The sequence below is a fragment of the Pristis pectinata genome, chromosome 22, assembly GCF_009764475.1.
Source record: "Pristis pectinata isolate sPriPec2 chromosome 22, sPriPec2.1.pri, whole genome shotgun sequence".
NCBI lineage: Eukaryota > Metazoa > Chordata > Chondrichthyes > Rhinopristiformes > Pristidae > Pristis > Pristis pectinata.
The window spans coordinates 11242813-11264085 of NC_067426.1; the positions used below are offsets into that span (position 1 = coordinate 11242813).

Consider the following 21273-nt stretch of genomic DNA (forward strand, 5'->3'; position numbering starts at 1 on the left):
TGAAATAGTAATCTGTCAGCTTTTGAAATGACTGTTGCATAAACAAAATAAAAGCTGTGCTCATGGCTGCTTAAATTCCTATTTAAAACAAAATATGTGACGACTGCACCAAGACAGCATGGAACTATCTGCATACCTGCATTTATGGATAATTCTGCCAGTTTCATAGGGAGTTCTGATGGACTGACCCCTGCAGGTGAGCCGAGGATGTCAGGCAAAGCGTTTCTTCGGCCTGTCCGTCCTGACGTAGCAAAATCCAGCACGGGCTCCACCTCCGTCATCGCAGCACGATTTTGTAGCACCAACTGAAAATGTGTGACAAAGCAGTGTTAGCATTTAAACAACTGTCACTTTTAGAGTCTTCAACATCATAAAACGGAACAAAGTACTTTGGAGATAAAAATAGGAAGGTTAAAAGCAGGGAAAGTAGTTGCAAAGTGGAAGGGAGACATGAGACTGCAGATGCTGGAATATGGAGCAAAAAACGAGTTGCTGGAGGAACTCAGTGGGTCAGGCAGCATCTGTAGAGGTGTTAAGTAGAAGTGTTAAAAGCTCTGCCGCTGGTGGAGCAGAGAGAAGGAGACCAGAATCAAAAGTGATGGGTGCACATTGAAACGGAACTGGCTCAAAAATAAAGGCCTAGGCCCACTGTTTAGCAACCACAGTATATAAGATGAGCTATTTATTCAACAAGTATAAATGATTTGCACTGAATTTATATTTACAGTTCCATTGTTAGTCACAGATGCTTTTAAGCATTGACATTAAATGATGGTGTAGCAAACAGCAAATTGTAAATGATCTCTTCCTTCTGTCTAAGCAAATCACGATGACATCACTCAAATGACAGTATCATTGTGTGACCAGACCATATCTCATTGACATGCACAGCTCGCATAGCAGAGCAGAGAACTAAGAAGAGAACTGGAGCAGGAGTAGGCCAGTTGGCCTCTCAAGCCTGTCCCACTATTCAACGTGACTGTGGCTGATCTGCCCAAGGCCTCTGTGTTAGTTCCCCGTATCTCCTGATCTTTCAGAAACGTATCTGCTTCCTCTTTAAACACCCCCAATGATCTATCCTCCACAACCCTCTAGGGTAGCGGATTATAGAAACTCATCACCCTATGCACTTCAGTTTTAAATGCCATCCCTAATCTTGTCACTATTAGGGACAATATCCTCTCATTTCACACTGTCCCACAGGTGGAAACATCTTGACATCTACCCGGTCATGCCCACTAAGGATCTTGTATGTTTCAATAAGATGACCTCTCATTTTTCTAAACTGCAAAAAAGAGTCATCTTTTATCAGAACTGTGCCCAGTGAATCTCTTTTGGACTGCCTCTGATAATCCTTTAATGAATTGAAAGTTTCCAATTTGGTAATTGTAAATAGTTTCAATTGAACAAATTCCATTGACTTTGTATGTGTTTTCATGTCTGATAGTAGGTCTCAATATATATTGAAACTCAACATTTTATCCTGTTCTAGCAAACCAAATATATACTGTATTTCAGAGTTTGCTTTTTATTTGAACAGATGCAATAACTTTTCTCATTCTCTAGCAGGCAAGTCCTGAATTCTTTATCCCCATTTTCATTTACTGTAAGGAACTTGATCTTAAATTTGAGGTTTTATCAAAATACTATCATGATCACATCCACTTTATGCTTTTCTGCTCCAGTGGTGCCCTACATTAAGTCCCTCTGTTCTTCATCTTGATTTCTTGGAAGGGTCAATTCAAGATCCCAGGGTTTTAGCTTGGGGCTTGGGAGGTGGGGGTGGGGGACACAGCATCCCTGAATTCCTGCTCCCCAAGCAGTGCCAGTTTTTTCTCCAAATCTGAGGTCAACTGTTCAGTTGTTAGAGTTTGAGTCCAGCAAAACCTGGCTCGCCACTCTCAAACCCAAACAGGTTAAATCAGAGCAACAAACAATCCGCTGGAAGAACTCGGGTCAAGCAGCATCTGTGGGAGGAAAGGAATTGTTGACGTGTCAGGTCGAGACCCCGCATCGGGACAATTCCTTTCCTCCCACAGATGCTGCCTGACCAGCTGAGTTCTTGCAGCAGATTGTTTGTTGCTGCAGATTCCAGCATCTGCAGTCTCTTGTGCCTCCAGGTTAAATTGGAGGCTGCCTTCATTTAAAGTGTTTATATTACAAACAAAGCCTTCCCCTGCCTCTTGCCACATTTCACAAATCTGGAGGTGCATGGCACAGAGGCAGGTTTGAGATCTTAAAGTATCAAAATTTCTAAATAAAATATTGAGGCAGAGACTGGAAATAAAATGACTTTTCAGACCTCCCAGATTTGCCAGGATTGTGTCAACAAACACAAGTGATTTGCAGTGTGACATCCAAGGCACTACCCAGTGTCAGTCCAAATAAAAAATATTTTTGACTCTGACTCTGGTTAGGGGATAAATTCTTCACTAAGAAGATCTGAACTTAATGTATTGATCGTTATGAGGCCAATTCACTTTACATATTGTAGATTCAGCCATATAATGTGTGTCGAAGTATATCCTAGTAAATAAGAAGCCATACAACCATAAGATTTCAGCTTCCTAGTTAACTTCAATTGATCAAAGCTTAAACCATTTTCGGACTTTATAGGGGGGAAAAACAACCTGTCTCTGAGTCTATTCCTGTTCATCTAATGCTGTATACTAGAACTACCTCTGTGCTAGCAAACAAAAATATCAAGAGTAAAAGTATCAACCAAGGTTTATTAAGAAGGTTATATAATACTTAGAACAGGAATCATAGAAAAATGATGGGAGATTAATTTGGGACGCTAATAAAAATAAAACAAAAACGACATTGTCATTTCTGTTGATGAAAACAAATTTAAAGAATAACCTCATCAGAAATAGTTGGCTTGGAGCCATTGCCAAAGCCAAGAGTATGAGGGAGCTGTATTGATTAGGTACAGCCATTAACCCAAGATGCTTCAGTCATTAGCAATTTAGTCAAGTCCCGTGGTACCAGCTATCAAGAAGCCTGCCAAAACAACAAGGCCCCAGAGTATAGTAACACTGTTTAAGTAAAATAGTTCAGAAAATCTATATTAATAGCTAAAAAGAACATTAATATTCATGCCAATTTTATTTTGAAAAATTACATGAATAAATTTCCTTACATCCCACAGACTGACAGTGGATAGTGCCTCTGGATGTCACACTGTAAATCACTTGTGTTTACTGACACAATCGTAGTGGATCATTACAGCAAAGATCAGAGGAAAAAAATCTGAACTTAATGATCAGCAATTCAAAACAGAAACATTTGAGTCCCAAAGATTGAGTCTCATTCTGAATTTTTTTTATTATTCACCACCTTTGGTAGTCAGGGAATGTTTTACCCAGATATTTTGCCCAGGAGTGTGAACAATATAGAATCCCCATTTAAAAACTGAGCAAGGCAGTGTACAAGTAATTACTAATAATTCAAGGATCCTCCAGGAAGTTTGATCACAATCTGATCATTTCACTTTCAGTTTGAGAGTGTTGAATTACATTCCATAACTACTGTCAGAGAATTAGCATTAAGGCAGTTACATAGGTATGAGGGGCAAGTTGGTTAAAACAGATTGGGGCATTAGATTAACAGGAATGATAATAAGCAATGGTTGACATTCAAAGAAAATAACTCCAATTCTCAATCAAATGGTGGGGAAAATGATCCACTTGTGGCTAACCGAAGTTTTATGGATGATATTAGATTGAAAGAAAAATTGCTATGAATAGCAGTAACCCCAAGAAGCCAGCAAAGGATGACTAAAACAAAAATTGAAAAGAGGGAGAATATATAATGTGAGTACACTTGCCAAAAATACAAAAAAATGATTAAGTTTTCTCTAAAGAGCTAAAAGAAGATAGAGCAGCATAAGTAAATATCTGTTCCTTGCAAGGTGAGACTGATGGGGGATGAATGAAATGGCAGAGAAGTTGAACAATAATGTCATACCTGTCCTCCTCACAGTGGAAGATATCAAAGGCACGTGAAAATTAGTAAGTAACGAACTGACAAAAAGACCGAAGAACTCAACACAGTTTGTGTTGTTAGATTTATAATGGAGCCAATCTAAGGTGCTTTAGTGGGGGCAGGCAAGGAAGGGGAGCTGCAGAGGTATTTAAAAAAAAATGCATTGGTTGTCATTTTTCAAACTCCCTGGGTCATGGAAAGGCTCCAGCAGATTGGAACACCACAATGTAACATAGCAACTGAAGTGGAAAGAGAAAATGGGAAACTACAGGCCAATCAGCTCAATATCTGTTGGCATGAAAACATTGGAATCTATTATTATGGAAGTGATCATGAAGCATTTGGAAAATTATGACTTGATTAGGCAGGTTTATGAAGGATAAATGTTAAATAATTTAGAGTTGTTTGCAGATGTAACTTGCTGTATAATTAAAGGGAGCCATTGAATATTGTGGATTTGGAGTACCAAAGACCTTTTGATAAGATGCAGCATGGAAGGTTACTGCTCATGAGGTTGAGGGTGATGTATTATCATGAACAGGTGATTACTTGACAGGCAGTAAACAAAGGGTTAGGAATGAAACTATAAATGCCAGAAATACCCTGGTGGCCGGGCAGCATCTGATCTAAAACATTAACTCTATTCCTCTTTCCACAATGATCTTTCATCAGAACTAGGGTTTGGGTAAATGGTCATTTTTGGGTTGGCAAGCTATAACTACTGTTACTGAGAGATCAACGTTTGAATCCTCCATTATTTACATCAATGTTAATGGACCAAATCAAGCTGGATTTATCAGGCCCATCACCTGAACCTGCTGTGGATAGTGGCCAAACATTGTACAAACTTTTCACAATCTCTTATGTTATAACACAAAGACTCAACAGATTCTGCAGATGCTGGAATCAGGAGCAACACACACAAAACACTGGAGGAACTCAGCAAGTCAGGCAGCATCTATGGAAGGAAATAAACAGCCAACATTTCAGGTCGAGACCCTTCATCAGGACGGCTGATGTAATTTCAGGAATCCTAATGAAGAGTTTCGACTCAACGTCAACTGTTTATTTCCCTCCATGATGCTGCCTGACCTGCTGAGTTCCTCCAGTATTTTGTGTGTATTGTTGTAATTCAAAGTAGCCTTTTCATGAATTTTACTATCTGCAGTCAATAAACTGTGTAGATTACCTTTACCCATCTTGGATTTTCACCCGTGAAGCTACTTTTAAATTATACTTTTCATAATTCTTCTCCCCAAAACCTATTTTACATGAAGCAACACTGAGTTACATCTGACATCTTTCCTCTAACTTAAGGAAAAACAGTACACACTTTTAAAAAAAATATATATACATTTTGCAATTAAAGCATAGTGTCAGTAAGTTTTAAGTGAACCCAATTTAAAATGTGCCTAAGATGACAAACTTGCAGAAAATACAAACCATTTAGAGTATCTTCAGTTAGTGAGCTGTTTAATTCAAGAGTTCCATTTTGCTCCTCATCAGCACTGATTTAAGAAAAAATTGAATGTAAATCTTGAACATCAATAAATAACTTCACATTCTAGTATAGACTACTACAGTGTGGTTATTTATTGATGTTCAAGATTTACATCAAATAAAAATAACAAATTTACAAAATCTATGTACATCTCATGTAATGCAGATAAAATCAATTTGGTCCATTTCCACTGTTTTCAGTCTAAAAGCTCTAAGTAAAACTATTAGTCTTCAGAAATTTGAATGGCACACATACTGTCAGCAGATATGATCATTAGTATTGATCACTGTTGGCAGTTTCGATGCTTGGTTTAAAAAGAATTGCATGTTGTCATCATGATGCAGTAAACAGGAAGTTTGTGCATGTAAAACAGCGAAAATCTCCAATATTACCAAGGACAACTAATGATTTTTGTTTCTGTTTCAGTGGGCTCCTCCACACACTACAGCAGTTGTTAAAGTAATGCCTTAAATTTTATATTGATTTAAAATCTCGCATCATTCAGACTAATTGGTTTAAATTTTGACAAATGCCAATGTGCAGGTTGTCCAAAACATGCCAGTTATATTTCTGATGTTAGCAAAGATTCAAGGGAAAGAATGTCTTTCGGACATGACGTTACATTGGAGCTTTATACCTCTTTACATGGTATCAAAATATCTCAACATATGATTGACAAGCCTGGCCAATATTTATCCGTCAATGTTAAGGAGGGATCTTCACTGGTTATCTTGGGAACTTAGGCAAGATCTACTCTGGAATATAAGCCTTGGTATTTTGTAGGTTAGAGTACAGACTAAACTAGTTATTTTGATGATGTTATCTCACTGCATTGAAGAAAACAACAGAAACCATCTTTGAATGCTTCACAACCTCACCATGCTCAACCCTGATGTCTTTATTTTAAGGCAAAATTTCCAGCATCTTTCTTCCCCCATCAAGCAGAATTACAGTTGACTAGTCCTCAGCCCTGTACACTTCATAGTAGGAGATTTATTAGAGCAAGTAAATTGATGTTGAATGCAGCCCTTATTAGACATCACAGGAGAAAAGTATCTGAAATCTGTGGCAAACCAGAATGAGGTTTGACAGAAAGAGTGCAATTTCTCCAAGGGAACCATGGCACCACAAATTATTGCGTTCATTGGCACTAGAGCTGAACTATTATGAACAAAGCAGAAATACATTGTTTTAACTGAATTCTATACCATCAAGTGCCTCAATAAATATTCAGCACCTGTTACAACCCACAATTTTTTAAATCATGGCAACTGGATTTTGTGATGTCACTTCAAAAACAGCTTTGTTTTTCTTTCCTGGCAAATGTTTAACAAGCTAGAAAATACACAACAAGTTGTAATGGGATATTAAGTTCATAGGTCCACCCACAACATTTGAAAGATTACTTGGTATTTCAGTAGCGATACTCAAAGGCTCAAATTCTGGCCCTCTTGGTCCTTTGCAGATGGTACCAGGAATGAGATAAGTAGGTATCTCTCCAGTATAAGAAAAAACAAAATCCCTATATCACCCAATTTGCTTAGTATTCAAAAATCTTCTGATCCCAATCCTGACTATACTCTGGCCTCTGGTTTAGAGAATTCCACTTGGTTATAATCTGCTGGGTAAGGAAATTTCTCAATCAGAAATGGCTAACCACCTCCTACTAAAACTATGCACTTCAATTCTAGGCTGCTGAACCATCACCTACTCATCACCTACCTGTCAACTTCTCTCATCATCTAGTGTTTTCACTCACATTCTCCTGCATGTAGAATTACTCATTTTGTCCACTTGGTATCATTTTTCCAGGAATCAATCCAGTCAAACTATGTTTTATTGCTTTTTTGGAATGGAGATCAGAGATGCACAAAATAATGACCGAATGCAGAGGCTGAAATTGAGCGCCAAAACAAACGAAACTGCTGGAGGAACTCAGCAAGTCAGGCAGCATCTGTGGAAGGAAATAGACAGTTGATGTTTCAGGTTGAGACCGTTCACCTGGACTGAAAGATAGAGGGGAGATGGATTGTCAGCGTTTCAGGTCAAGACCCTTCATCTAGACTGAAAGATAAAAGGGAGATGGCCATCTCCCCTCTGTGTTTCAGTCCAGATGAAGGGTCTTGACCCAAAACATCACCTGTATATTTCCCTCCACAGATGCTGCCTGACTCACTGAGGTCCTCCAGCAGTTTGTTTTTTTTTGCACAAAATACCATGTGGTCTCATTAACACCCTGAAGCAAGGCTTCCATGTTGGATTGGATTTTAATCATCTGTATCTCATGAACCTGGACTTTAAATTGCTTTTTATTCATTTTGCACCATCAAACTGTTTTTCTATTCTTCCTAACAAAGTAAAAAAAAAACCTCACATGCCATCTTCTTATCCACTTACTGAAAAATTTTACATTCCTGAACAGGCTGTGTGTTCTTTACAGCTTACTTCCCCACTCCCCAAGTATTAGATAAGTTGGATCAGATGTTGCTGGCTTCTGCCAATGGCTTCATTCTGAACTGTTGGCGTGTGGCAACTTCAGCACAAGCATTGGCGAATGCAGAAGTCCTGGACATACAAATCGGCACAGCTTTGTGGGCCGAAGGGCCTGAATTGTGCTGTAGTTTTTCTATGTTCTAAATAGCTCTGGTAATGCCGAAACTGTCAGTTTGCTGTGCGACACTCTACGAGAGATCTATCGCAAGTTTCCTTATGATTAATATCAGGTTTACTGGTACCTTTTTAACAGTAACTTTACGTCTGCTATATTTTAGCCAATTGGAATCATTCTAGTATCTCAAGAATTGTGGAAAATTATCACGAATGCACTCATTATATCAGTAACCACCCCCTTTACAACCTTGGGAATCCCAGAGATTTATCAACTTTTAGTCACTCTTACTTCTCCAGTACTCTCTCTTCATTTAATATTCTTTAGTTTCTCATTTGTCAATAAATCCATTCTTCTGCACTATTTCTGTTTGTGTCCTCAACAGTGAAGAAAAATGCACAATATTGTTTAATGGAAACTGAATTCATTTCTTTATGCCCATTATATTTTTTTTACTGTCTCCACTTGTAAGGGATAATTTTTCAGGTACTTTTCCTTTCTCCACAGTTGTAGAAGTTCTTAAATTGATTTTATATTTCTTGCACATTTACCATCTTCTGTTTTCTCCCTCTAAGCATTTTTTGTTGTTCTTTGAAAGACTCTTCCAGTCCTCAATTTACCACCATCAGTGGCAACATTTTAAGTCTCTTCTTTGTCTAAATTTCTTTAGTCATCTATCAGCGGATTGCTTATCTAAAGGAGTTTTATCTCCCAGAAAATAAATGTGTTTATTTTGAAATTAAGATTTCTTTAAATGTTCACCATTGTTTATTCACTGGTAATCTAACCATCTTACCTCAGTGTATTTGCTCCTCAAACCAAAGTGATTTGTTTTCTTTGGCTTGAAGACAAGCCACCTGCATTGTCACTTTTGAATTCAACACACATTGCATTCTACTGTAATCATTTTTATCAAATGAATTCCTTATCACCAGCTTAATAACCAACCCCAATTATACAAGATACAAACTTAGGTGATTCCCAATTTGGTCTTGTACTGTAGTGCTCCAGGAAACTGCCCAGTATGCATTCTATAAACTCAATATCCAAAAATATTTTTCCCCAATTTGATCTGCCAAATCTATGAAGATTAAAATCTTACATGATTTTCTATCGTTCTTGCTTCAAGCTCTTATTTCTCAATTAATTCTCTCTTCAAGTATTGTCACCATTCATAGGCCTATGAACTATCACTGCCAGTGCTATTTTTGTTATCTTTCAGTTCCACCCATACTGATTTACTTCTGTTCTTCTAAACCATGATTATTGTGCACTGCTGTTCTTTTGGCATTCATTATTATCAATGCTACTCTTAGCCCCTCCTTTATCCATTTCATCTGTCCTTTCTAAACATCCTGTAAGGCTGCATGGTGCTGCTGTAGTTAGTTGAGCAGTCTGACACTTCCAGTAACCCAGGTTAGATTCAGACATCTGGTGCTGAATGTGTGGGTTTACACAGTCTCCCTATGACTGCATGGGTTTCCTTCCAGAGATGTGCTGGGTGTTAGTAGCCAATTAACCTATTAATTGTCGCCACTATAGATGGGTAAGAAGCAAGAATTGTAATGATGGGGCTAATAGTGGGTATGTGTAAAAGAATAGGTTATAGGGGAATGGGATTGCTCTGAGAGCTGGAAGAGACTTGATGGGTTGAATGGCCTCTCTTCATTTTACATTTCCTTCTGATATGATATTTAAAACTATCTTTTGACCATTATGCAACCAAATATCTCTAATGACTACTAGATGACACCCATTTATCTGTACTTGTGCCATTTAGTCATCTATCATGCTGTGAATATTTTGCACATTTAGATTTAATGCCTATAACTTTTTGGTGTTTTCCTTCATTTTGACCTTGTTCCATGACTCACTATTATCAGTAAATCTCTGTTCCTCCATCACATTCTGCTTTTCATTACCCAAGATGCAACTTCGCTCTCTGGCCTATACTTGCAATTTGTATATTTACCCAATCCTACATCACATCACCCTGCCCTACTCCCATAAAATACCCAGCTTCTTCTAGTTATGGTGCTAATATGACTGGTCTAATTAAGCTTATTGTATTGAAGGCATAGATTTTTGACAATTGTGTTCCTGCTGAAAGATTGTGGCATAGTGGATATTTTTGGAGATAGCTAATATATGGTACAAATTCAACTTGTTTTTCCAGTTTGAGAGTGAAAGTTCTATTTAGTGAACTTAGACTCATTTAAACTGGGATTTTTGTAGAACTTAACTTGCTTTTACAATAAATCAGTAGTTTGGCCTTTTGGAGAAAGGGGTATGAAGGTGATACACATTTTGCCCCACTAACAGCAGCTCTGACAATGAGATCTTGTGTGCATTTGGGGTACAGAGCATCTCCATAATATTCTGCCATTAAAAGAAGTACTGTTCTTCCCATTGATAATATCTTTGCATATTAGTGTGTGGACATGATTTGGGAAACGATAGAATGATGGGGAACCTCTTCTACGTTTGACTGAATAGTTGAGATCTGAAACTGAAAGCAATCACAAATGGCCTTACAACAATATTCATTTTAGTGCACTGGAGCTCCACAATAAGTCTCAAAGCCATAATCAATGGGGGAATGATATTTACTGTCATTACCACAAAATGGAGTTCAGCTAACTACATCAATGCGAACATATTGATGGGTCTCCCTACCATCTTGGAAACACTCAGTTATTGGCAATTCCATGGATGCTGTCTACACTTCTTGCTGCCTCGGAAAAGCAGTCATAATCAAACACCCCTCCCACCCCAGATATTCTCTCTCCTTCCCCGTTCCATTGAGCAGAAGATACAAAAGCTTGAAAACACACATCACTAGACTCAAGGACAGCTTCTATTCCTGCTGTTATAAGACTCTTGAAAGCTCCTATTAATGTGTTATCCATTATCAAAATTATTTACTACAAAAAAAAGCTGGAAACGTGCAAGATTTTGAATACATTATTGCTTGCCATTGTCTAGTAGCTGAGCTATAGATCCCATTAACTTAGTCAGACATAGATTCATCTGACACAAATACAGACCCATGTAAATAAATAAATGGAAAGATCTGCATTGACATAAGCATCCCAAGGACACAAAAGATGCTAAAGTGCTTTTCAACCTTCTCATCTTGTCACGGTTCTAATAACTCTAGAAACACAGCAGCAAGCACTGAAAGATCCCGAAAAGATTAATGACAAGATAATTTTTTTTGAATCATATTGAATGGTAAAATATTTCCCACGATAATGGAAATAATGCATTTCCATTCAACGTAGAGTAACTGAATATTTTCCAGTCAACTGAAAGAGGCAATGGGACCAAGGTTTTACTTCGCAGCCACCCTGATAGCGGAGCGCTCCCTCTGTACTGGAGTGTCGGCCTAGAATTTTGGGCATGAAATGAGTTTCAGCTTATGCTCTTTGTAGGTGATTCACACAGGAAATCCAACCATAACTTTCCAATTTTTAATATATCAATCAAATTGTTAATATGCTATTGCTAAATTTTGGATGTCTACCGGGCGCGCACACTTTTACTTGCGTCCAAGATTTTGATGTTTTCTGCCTAGAGGCAATAAGGTAGTATCATTTCAAAATGGTGGCACTTGGCTTCCTGCCCCATTCCTGAGGGAGGTGCAGCTGTTGCTATGTTGTCACGATTCTGCTATTGAGTAGCTGGAAAGTCCATCCATAGAGCCCACCTGCCAGTTTTTCCACAGCAGTTAGATGCTGCAATTCCTTGCCTAACAACAATGTGGGAGTTCAAGAAAGCTTCTCACCACTACCTTCTCCACATTTAGAGATGGGGAATCAAATTCTGGACTTGCAATTGATTATCATGTTCCCAGGAATGAATTTATTTTTTTTAAGAAAAGGCAATTTTAATAAACGTTGTGCCTGATCATGGCATTGGAGTCAAGAGACTAAAATTGCATCGACATTTTCTATACAACAATTTAACTTGTTGTAATGAAGGGTTTTAATCAGACTACCCAATGGTCAACTAGCATGGAACCAGCAAGTTCCAGATACAGTCCAGATCTGGGAGCTTTCTGTCCTGCTCTAGGCAGAGTAGGTCAGCCCAGTAAACTCACAGCAAGAGTTTCAGGCCTTTCCAGGTGGGAAATCAGCTGTCAGGATTTAAATAAGACCCAGGAGTCAAATCAAGCAAGAGCTTTAATTCTGCAGCAGCATCCGAGTTTTGTACTTGCATCACTCACCACTTAACCCAAACCTAATAACTGTTACAACTGAGGCCAGTGTGTTCGCGTTCCTTCTCCAAGTAACTTTCATTTTGATATCAGAAGCCAACAGCTTGTTACTTACCAACTGAGTCATCAGCCACAGGGCCACTGAACCAACGGTGCCATTTCCCAGTTCATTATCTGTCAGCTGTTCTATGGCTGATTCAATGTGATCAGCTGTTGTGGTGATCTACAAACAAAGACCTTGCTCATCAAGAACAGAAGCTAGCATAGTGGGCACTGCTGACTGAAGTGATCATTGATAATGGTCTGGTAGGAAGCACTATGCTTTTGATGGGATACATGGACACTGGATTTGCATCTGCAGTTCTCCAGACATGCCCCCAGTAGCCCACCTCACCAGGGCAAGGAACCAGCTAGAAAAGAATGCTGCCAGAGGGGAAAAAAGTCAAAATAACATCAGAATAATGAGCTCTCTCAGAAAATGTAGCTCCTTCTAGCAATCAATTTAAATGTCTTTTCAAAAGCACTCACTAGACTTGGCTAATGAGTTTATAGAAGGCTTCAGAATCAGGGAAAATAAAATTGATATCTTTAAAACTGATTTCAAAAGAATCTGCTATTCAATTCAGTTGTTTTGTTGAGAAGTGCTGAATTTTTACACCATGGAACAGAAGCTAAGAGGAATATGGGAAATTTAAAGCTAATGAAGGAAAGTGGATTGTATTTACTCAGAAACAAATAATCTACAATGGTTTATTTTTACATTGAAAAGCATAGGTCACCAAAGACGCAGACCCTTGCCAGCTCTTACAAAAGGAAGCTTTATTTTCAGTCTCAAGATGTCTGCAGAATGCAAGAGGAAATGTGAAATGGCATCCAGATTGAATTTCAAAAATTTGATTGCAGAGAAACACAATTGCTGATCCAATATATTCCCCTTTATTATTTATTGTTAAAGATATCTTACAAAGAAGAGTGATATCAGAAACCGAATTGAAACTCAGCTTACAGTTACACAATGACAGTACTATGAGATAGACTGGCAGGTGAAACAGTATTCACAAGACAATATTGTTGATCTTTCTGCTCTGGAAGGAGGTCACAAAATCTGATTTACTTAGGTTTGTACAATGTCATATTGTTCCTTTTCCCATGTGGCACGGGACAAAGGCAATATGCTGTTTAAACCTGAGGATATCATTTCAAATGGTATCAATGTTCTTAACAAAAATATTTTTTAAAAAAAACATTTGAAAAGATTGAGACTTTATTTTTGCATCCAGAAATCCTTAACAGTAGGCAGAATTGGACTCCTGCTGGGAAGTCAGTGGAACCAAGAATTCTAAGCAAATGTTCCACATAATTCTTTGACCGATTAACAGTTTCTGGCACCATCCTCACCTTTCCAGCTCCACATTTCTGCGCCCCCCCCCCCCCCCCCCCCCCCCCACACACACACACACACACACACATTGGGTCCCGAGTCGGTAGTGATTTTTAGGGAAAGAAGCCCTCTGTTGTTATATGGGTGGAGGTCTTATTGAAACATGCATTTTTTTTAATGCAGAGATGATGTTTCCTGTGGCTGACTCATCCAGAACCAGAGGCCACGGTCTCAGAATGAGAGGCAGGTCTTTTAGGACTGAGATGAGGAAAAATGTCTTCACGCAAATGGTGACAAATCCTTGGAGTTTACTGCCCTGAGGGCTGTGGAGGCTCAGAGGTTCATTTAAATTGCAGACCAACAGATTTTTGAACATAATTGGAATCAAGGGTTATGTGGATGGTGCTGGAAAATGAGACCGGAAGGACTATATGGCCTACTCCCGCTCCTATGTTCTTACGCAACGTACCAAAGTACGTTTAATCCCTCTCCCCCTCTTAAGGGGAGTGAAAGACAGAAAATAACATGGTAATCCATTGCAACACACACAAAATGTTGGAGGAACTCAGCAGGTCAGGCAGCATCTATGGAGGGAGATAAACAATGTTAATCTGTTGAATCATTTGAAAAAGAAAATGCTAGAGTTAACTAGCAGGTGAGGCAGCAGCTGAGGAAAGTGAAACTAATTTCTCTCAGGAGATCAAGGCACATCTCGCCACAGATGGTGCCTGACCTGTTGAGCATTTTTTCTTTGCAGCAGATTTCTCTAATGTGCAGGTTTTTGTTTTTTGATTGATGTTGCTTGAATTTTGTGGTTCACTCTTGGACCAGTGTATTAATTAAGCATTGGCATCTTGGTGTATTTTTTCCCCCACTTAGTAGCAGCTCATGTTTTGGTGACAACTATTCTCCACTGCAGGTTCCAAGTCCAGGTCTGATCGCAGATCAAACATTGCACTAGAACAAAGCAGATCGTGCAGAATCCAAGCCATGTGTCATCTAACCAATCAATACTTTTCAATACTTCTCAATACTTCACGCCTTTTGTTTAGCCGAGGTATTATACTGTACTATCGGAGGAGGGCTCTTTGCCCATATTTCAGGTTTTAAGGGATCACTGAATTTGAGGTCGCTGCTGAATATGTCAATCACATTTGCACTGCTTATCTGCCAGCAACTAGCTCACACTATAATTGGCAAAGGCTTGACAGCAAGTAGAGTACCCAGGTTTTTGATCAAAGATATATTGTGTGTGGAAAATCTAAGCAGTGAGGAAAAAATCATAATATTTGATTTGGAGAAAGTTCTGAAGCATGGCAAATATTTCACCAAGGATTTTTATATCAGACATGTCAGAAAAATTATTCCAGGGTTTAATAGTATGAGAGTAATATTAAAAATAAATCTTTCAGGAAGCACAACCAAGCTCATAGTACATAAAGTGTCTCAAGAAGGAAAGCATTAAGAGATATTGCAAGGGATGCTGCATCAGTAACCAGAAAGGAATGAGTTTCAGTTATTGGTTAGCTCTTCATAAAAATGCTTTTGTTCTAAACTAAATCTGTAGGTTCTGTAACATCCAAGATAGCAGTGCTGTGGAAATCTGTTGCTTTTTGTCTATACTTTGTGTTCAAATAATTTATAAATGGCACAATTATAAGGAACCTTTAACACCTTTTACTAGTTTCTACTCAAGTCTTTAATTATTTGCCATTCCAAAAAAAAAATTCCTTTCTGAATAGGGGAAAAAATACATTGGAAAAAAGGGAATTTTTTGAGAGGGATATCAAGATGAGGACATCACTGGCAATCTCAGCTGTTACTGCCTTTACTCACTTTCCCTATTGATGCCATTGGGTTGCCTCCTTGAATTACTATGGTCCTTGGGGAAAGCATTCCTGTTGTTTTGTTGGGTGTGGAGATTTAGCATTTTAGACTCTGAAATATTGCCTTGCAAGTTGCCAAGTCAGAATGGTGTATGACTCAAGATGGTGACATTCCCATGTTCTTGCTGTCCTTGGCCTTCCGTGTGGAAGAGTTTGTGGGTTTGCGTGGTACAGTCTTAAGTCTTGGCAAATTTCTCCAGTGTATCTTGTAGACAGCACACTACAGTTGGTTCACCAGTAATGGATGGAGTGGATGGGTTGCACTGTACTCCACACCAAGTATGCTATGCATTCTTCTCAGTGCTTCTTTCAGGTTTATCAAAATGGGTGCATATAATGAGGAATCACATCCATGGTATGGGAACAGGCACTGTACATGCCAATGTTTTGCCAAGATCTTTGGTGTAATATGTATGCACCCCAAATGATATTTTCTGCAAACAAAATTTTAATTTCCAGAACCCCATAGAAAATATCTTAATGATGGACAAAGCTGCTTTTCACACATCATTCTCCACAAAATACCCCACTCATACTAGATGCCTTCCAACTATTGAATACTTGCTTAGTTCAATACCACAACAGGCTGGCCTTAGAAAAGGTGGTAACCAGCCTCTGTTGCACAGTAACAAACACATGGTTGAAATTGTATCTTTTATTTTCAGTATTTTTCTTCTATCCTCCTTTTGGAGTTATAGACAAGAAATTATAAATTTTAAAAATGCATTGTTTTTCATCAACATCAGTTACTTGCTTGGCTATCCTTTTGGAAGGCAATCAGGAATTGTATAATTTATAATTGAATCTCATGTTAGAATTATATTGGTGTATTTTTGGAAAGACTGCATGGGTTTACAGTAGTTAAGAGGAAAACATTACATCCCAGGTATTGTATTCTCATACCTATGAATAATTTTTGTTTCATTTTCTTTAGTGAAAGTGCTAGGTTACAACATTAAAGAGCAATCCTAATTAAAATTGCAGACCAGTTAAAAGTCATGTTTATTTAGGTCACAAAGTTTATGATAATTGTACGCTAGCTACTTTACAGACTGGCACATTATTATTAACTATGGAATTAATGTGGTAAGGGAACCTTGTGAGATTGGAAAAAAATGCAGCAATTCATAGTATTAAGATACTGAAGTACATTACAATTAATGAAGTGTGTGTCCTGTTGTAGCACTTCCAAAGTTGAGGGAACAAGCAAGGAACGTCAATGAAAGTTTACTGCAACTTCACCTCTCTGATTGCAGCAGATAATTTTTTTGAAGAACATGATTAGAGATAGAAGCAATTAACAAGATCACAAGACAAGGGAGCAGAAGCAGGCCATTCGGCCCATCGAGTCTGCTCCAAGGAAAAGGGAAAAAGAAATGGGGAATGGGGGAAAAAAAACCTATTCTAATCCCAATTTCCGGCCTTATCCCCATATCCTTTGATATCCTGACTATTTAGATATCTATCTATCTCCTCCTTGAATGCCTCCACTGCTGTACGTGGCAAGGAGTTCCACAAATGCACCACCCTCTGGCTAAAGAAATTTCTCCTCATCTCTGTTTTGAAACTGTACCCTCTAATTCTAAGATTGTGCCCTCTGGTCCTGGACTCACCCACCAAGGGAAACAGCCTAGCCACATCTACTCTCTCCTTTCCTATCAACATTTTAAATGTCGCTATGAGGTCCCCTCTCATTCTTCTGTACTCTAGTGAGTACAGTCCAAGAGCCAACAAACGCTCGTCATACGTAAGCCCTTTCATTCCTGGAATCATCCTCGTAACTCTCCTCTGAACCCTCTCCAACGTCAGCACATCCTTCCTAAGATGTGGGGCCCAAAACTGCGCACAATATTCCAAATGAGGCCTCACTAGTGCCCCGTAGAGCCTCATCAACACTTCCTTACTTTTATACACTATACCTCTCGAAATGAATGCCAACATAGCATTCGCTTTCTTTACCACCAATCCGACCTGGTGGTTAACCTTTAAGGTATCCTGCACGAGTACCCCCAAGTCCCTTTGTACTTCCGTACTTTGAATTTTCTCTCCTTCTAGATAATAATCTGCCCGCTTATTTCTGCTTCCAAAGTGTACAACTGCACATTTCTCAACATTGAATCTCATCTGCCATTTCCTTGCCAACTTAAAAACAAGAGTTCACAAATAATTAGTGACATTCACGTTTTCAGGGCTTAAACTAGTTTGCAAGGGGGATGGGAACTGGAGGGATAGGTCAGTGGAAGAAGTGCATGGAGTAAAGCCAGATCTAACAATATAGAGAGGCTTTGAGGAAGGAGAAGCAGAGTACAGGGTATAAAAGTAGTAAGGTGGATGGGCTAAAGTGCATTTACTTAAATGCAAGAAGCACCAGGAATAAGGGTGATGAACTAAGAACTATGATATTGTGGCTCTTGCAAAGACTTGGCTGTTGTCAGGGCAAGAATGGATACTGAAATATTCCCGGATTTCAGTGTTTTAAAAGGGACAGGGAAGGGGGAAAAGAGGAGGAGGGGTGGCGTTACTAGTCAGGGATACTTTTACAGCTGCAGAAAGGGTGAATAATGTAGCAGGATCCTCTCTAGAGTCAGTATGGGTGGAAGTTGGGAACAAGAAAGGAGCAGTTACTCTGCTGGGAGTATTCTAATAGGCCCCCTGGTAGCAGCAAAGATACTGAGGAGCAGATCGGGAGGCAGCTTTTGGAAAGGTGCAAGAATAACAGGGTTATCATCATGGGAGACTTCAACTTCCCAAATATTGATTGGCACCTGCTTAGTACCAAATGTTTAGACAGGGAAGAGTTTGTTATGTGTGTCCAGGACTGATTCCTGTCACAGTATGTTGACAGGCTGACTAATCTCTCAATGGGTGAGCATCTGGGGGACAGTGACCACCGCTCCCTAACCTTGAGCATTGTCATGGACAAGGATAGGAAAATATTTAATTGGGGAAGGGCAAATTATGAGGCTATAAGGCTAGAACTTGCGAGTGTTAATTGGGATGGCATTTTTGAAGGGAAATATACAATGGAGATGTGGTCATTGTTCAGGGATCTCTTGCAGGATGTTAAGGATAAATTTGTCCTGGTAAGGCAGAGAAAGATGGCAGGGTGAAGGAACCATGGAAGATGAGAGGTGGAACATCTTGTTAGGAGGAAGGCAGCAGCATACATAAGGTTTAGGCAGCAAGGATCAGATAGGTCTCTTAAGGAATATAGGGTAGCATGGACGGAACTTAAGAAGGGGCTGAGGAGAGCAAGAAGGGGACATGAAAATGCCTTGGCGAGTAAGGTTAAGGAAAACTCCAAGGCATTTTTCCACTTACGTGAAGAGCAGAAGGATGACTGGAGTAAAGGTAGGCCCAGTTAGGGATAAAGGGGGGAAGATCTGCCTGGAAGCTGTGGAAGTGGGTGAGGTCCTCAATGAATACTTCTCTTCGGTATGCACCAAGGAGAGGGGCCTTGATGACGCTGAGGACAGTGTTGGTAAGGTTAATGTTCTAGAGGATGTGTTGGAGTTGTTGGAAAATATTAGGACAGATAAGTCCCCAGGGCCTGACAGAATATTCCCCAGGCTGCTCCGTGAGGCAAGGGAGGAGAGTGCTGAGCCTTTGGCTAGGATCTTTGAGTCCTCATTGTCCATGGGAATGGTACCGGAAGATTGAAGAGTGGCAATTGTTGTCCCCTTATTCAAAAAAGGTAGTAGGCATAGTCCAGGGAATTATAGACCAGTGAGCCTTTCACCTGTGGTGGGTAAGCTGTTGGAAAGGATTCTTAAGAGCTAGGATCTATGGGCATTTAGAGTATCATGGTCTGATCAGGGACACCCAGCATGGCCTTGTGAAAGGCAGATCATGTCTCACAAGCCTGATAGTATTCTCTGAGGACATGACCAGCCAGATTGATGAGGGTAGTGCAGTAGGTGTGGTTTACATGGATTTTAGTAAGGCATTTGACAAGGTTCCACATGGTAGGCTTCTTCAGAAGGTCAGAGGGCATGGGCTCCAGGGAAGCTTGGCCGTGTGGATTCAGAATTGGCTTGCCTGTAGAAAGCAGAGGGTTGTGGTGGAGGGAGTGCATTCAGATTGGAGGGCTGTGACTAGCGGTGTCCCACAAGGATCGGTTCTGGGACCTCTGCTTTTCGTGATTTTTATTAATGACTTGGATGAGGGGGTAGAAGGGTGGGTTGACAAGTTTGCAGATGACACAAAGATCGGTGGTGTTGTGGATAGTGTACAGGATTGTCGAAGATTGCAGAGGGACATTGATAGGATGCAGAGCTGGGCTGGGAAGTGGCAGATGCAGTTCAATCCAGAGAAGTGTGAGGTGGTTCACTTTGGAAGGACAAATTCCCAGGCAGAGTACAAAGTTAATGGCAGGATTCTTGGTAGTGTGGAGGAGCAGAGGGATCTGGGGGTCCATATGCACAGATCCCTGAAAGTTGCCTCACAGGTGGATAGGGTAGTTAAGAAAGCTTATGGGATGTTAGCTTTCACAAGTTGAGGGATCGAGTTTAAGAGCCACGAGGTAATGATGCAGCTCTATAAAACTCTGGTTAGGCCACACTTAGAGTATTGTGTCCAGTTCTGGTCGCCTCATTATAGGAAGGATGTGGAAGCGTTGGAAAGGGTGCAGAGGAGATTTACCAGGATGCTGCCTGGTTTAGAGAGTATGCATTATGAGGAGATACGAAGACAGCTAGGGCTTTACTCTTTGGAGAGGAGGAGGATGAGAGGAGACCTGATCGAGGTATACAAAATATTGAGTGGACAGCCAGTGCCTCTTTCCCAGGGCACCAATGCTCAATACAAGAGGGCATGGCTTTTAAGTAATGGGTGGGAAGTTCAAGGGAGATATCAGAGGAAGGTTTTTTTACCCAGAGAGTGGTTGGGGCATGGAATGCGCTGCCTGGGGCAGTGGTGGAGGCAGGTACATCGGTCAAATTCAAGAGATTACTAGATAGACACATGGAGGAATTTAAAATAGAGGGATATGTGGGAGGAAGGGGTTAGATAGTCTTAGGCGAGGTTTAAAGGTCAGCACAATATTGTGGGCCAAAAGGCCTGTGTTGTATTGTTCTAATATAATATCACAATTTCAAGCATTGTCATCAGAATCACCACATTCAAAAATCTTGATGTTAAAATAAATGCATTTGACAATTTACAAATTGACAGTTATTATTAGCAAGACTATGATTTGACTCAACAATGTGTTAATTATTGATGTACAAGAAGTAACTAACAACTAATACAGTAACATCTTCAAAAATCATTGATCTTCTGCCTTAGGCTTTTGCATTGATTCACAAATGCTGGATCAGTTTAGGATTATCCAGATGTCCTACGGCCAATTTACTCATTAGTAGTGTTACGGATTAGGTTGCTATTTGGTAAATGTCCCTTTAAGACATTACAGTAGTGTGTGTGTGTGGTGTTATTACGACGACAACAGGAAATAACAATGTGCTGACGTTTTGGTCAGTCAGGAGAGAGAGAAGAAAGAGAGAGACACTGCCTGCTGGTCTCTGTATCAATGGATGAAGAACAATGACTGTGTCTGTCACTACAATCCACATATGGATTTTTTGGAATAATCCAGGGGAGTCCACTTTGTCATTAACCTGTAGAAGGAAACAGGTATTTGTGTGGACGGCCACATCTTGAATGCCTTTCGGGGTGGCAGACACTTCGGAA

At 39.7% G+C, this 21273-nt stretch overlaps 1 long non-coding RNA gene across 1 annotated transcript in view; it reads right to left on the minus strand.

Moving 5' to 3' along the window:
- Window positions 1-280: 280 nt before the first annotated feature.
- The window catches only part of LOC127581861 (uncharacterized), an 86045-nt gene continuing 65052 nt past the window's right edge, over window positions 281-21273 (minus strand). The window contains exon 4 of the long non-coding RNA XR_007958024.1: window positions 281-305. This is a non-coding gene — a long non-coding RNA (uncharacterized LOC127581861). The remainder of the gene's footprint in view (window positions 306-21273) is intronic.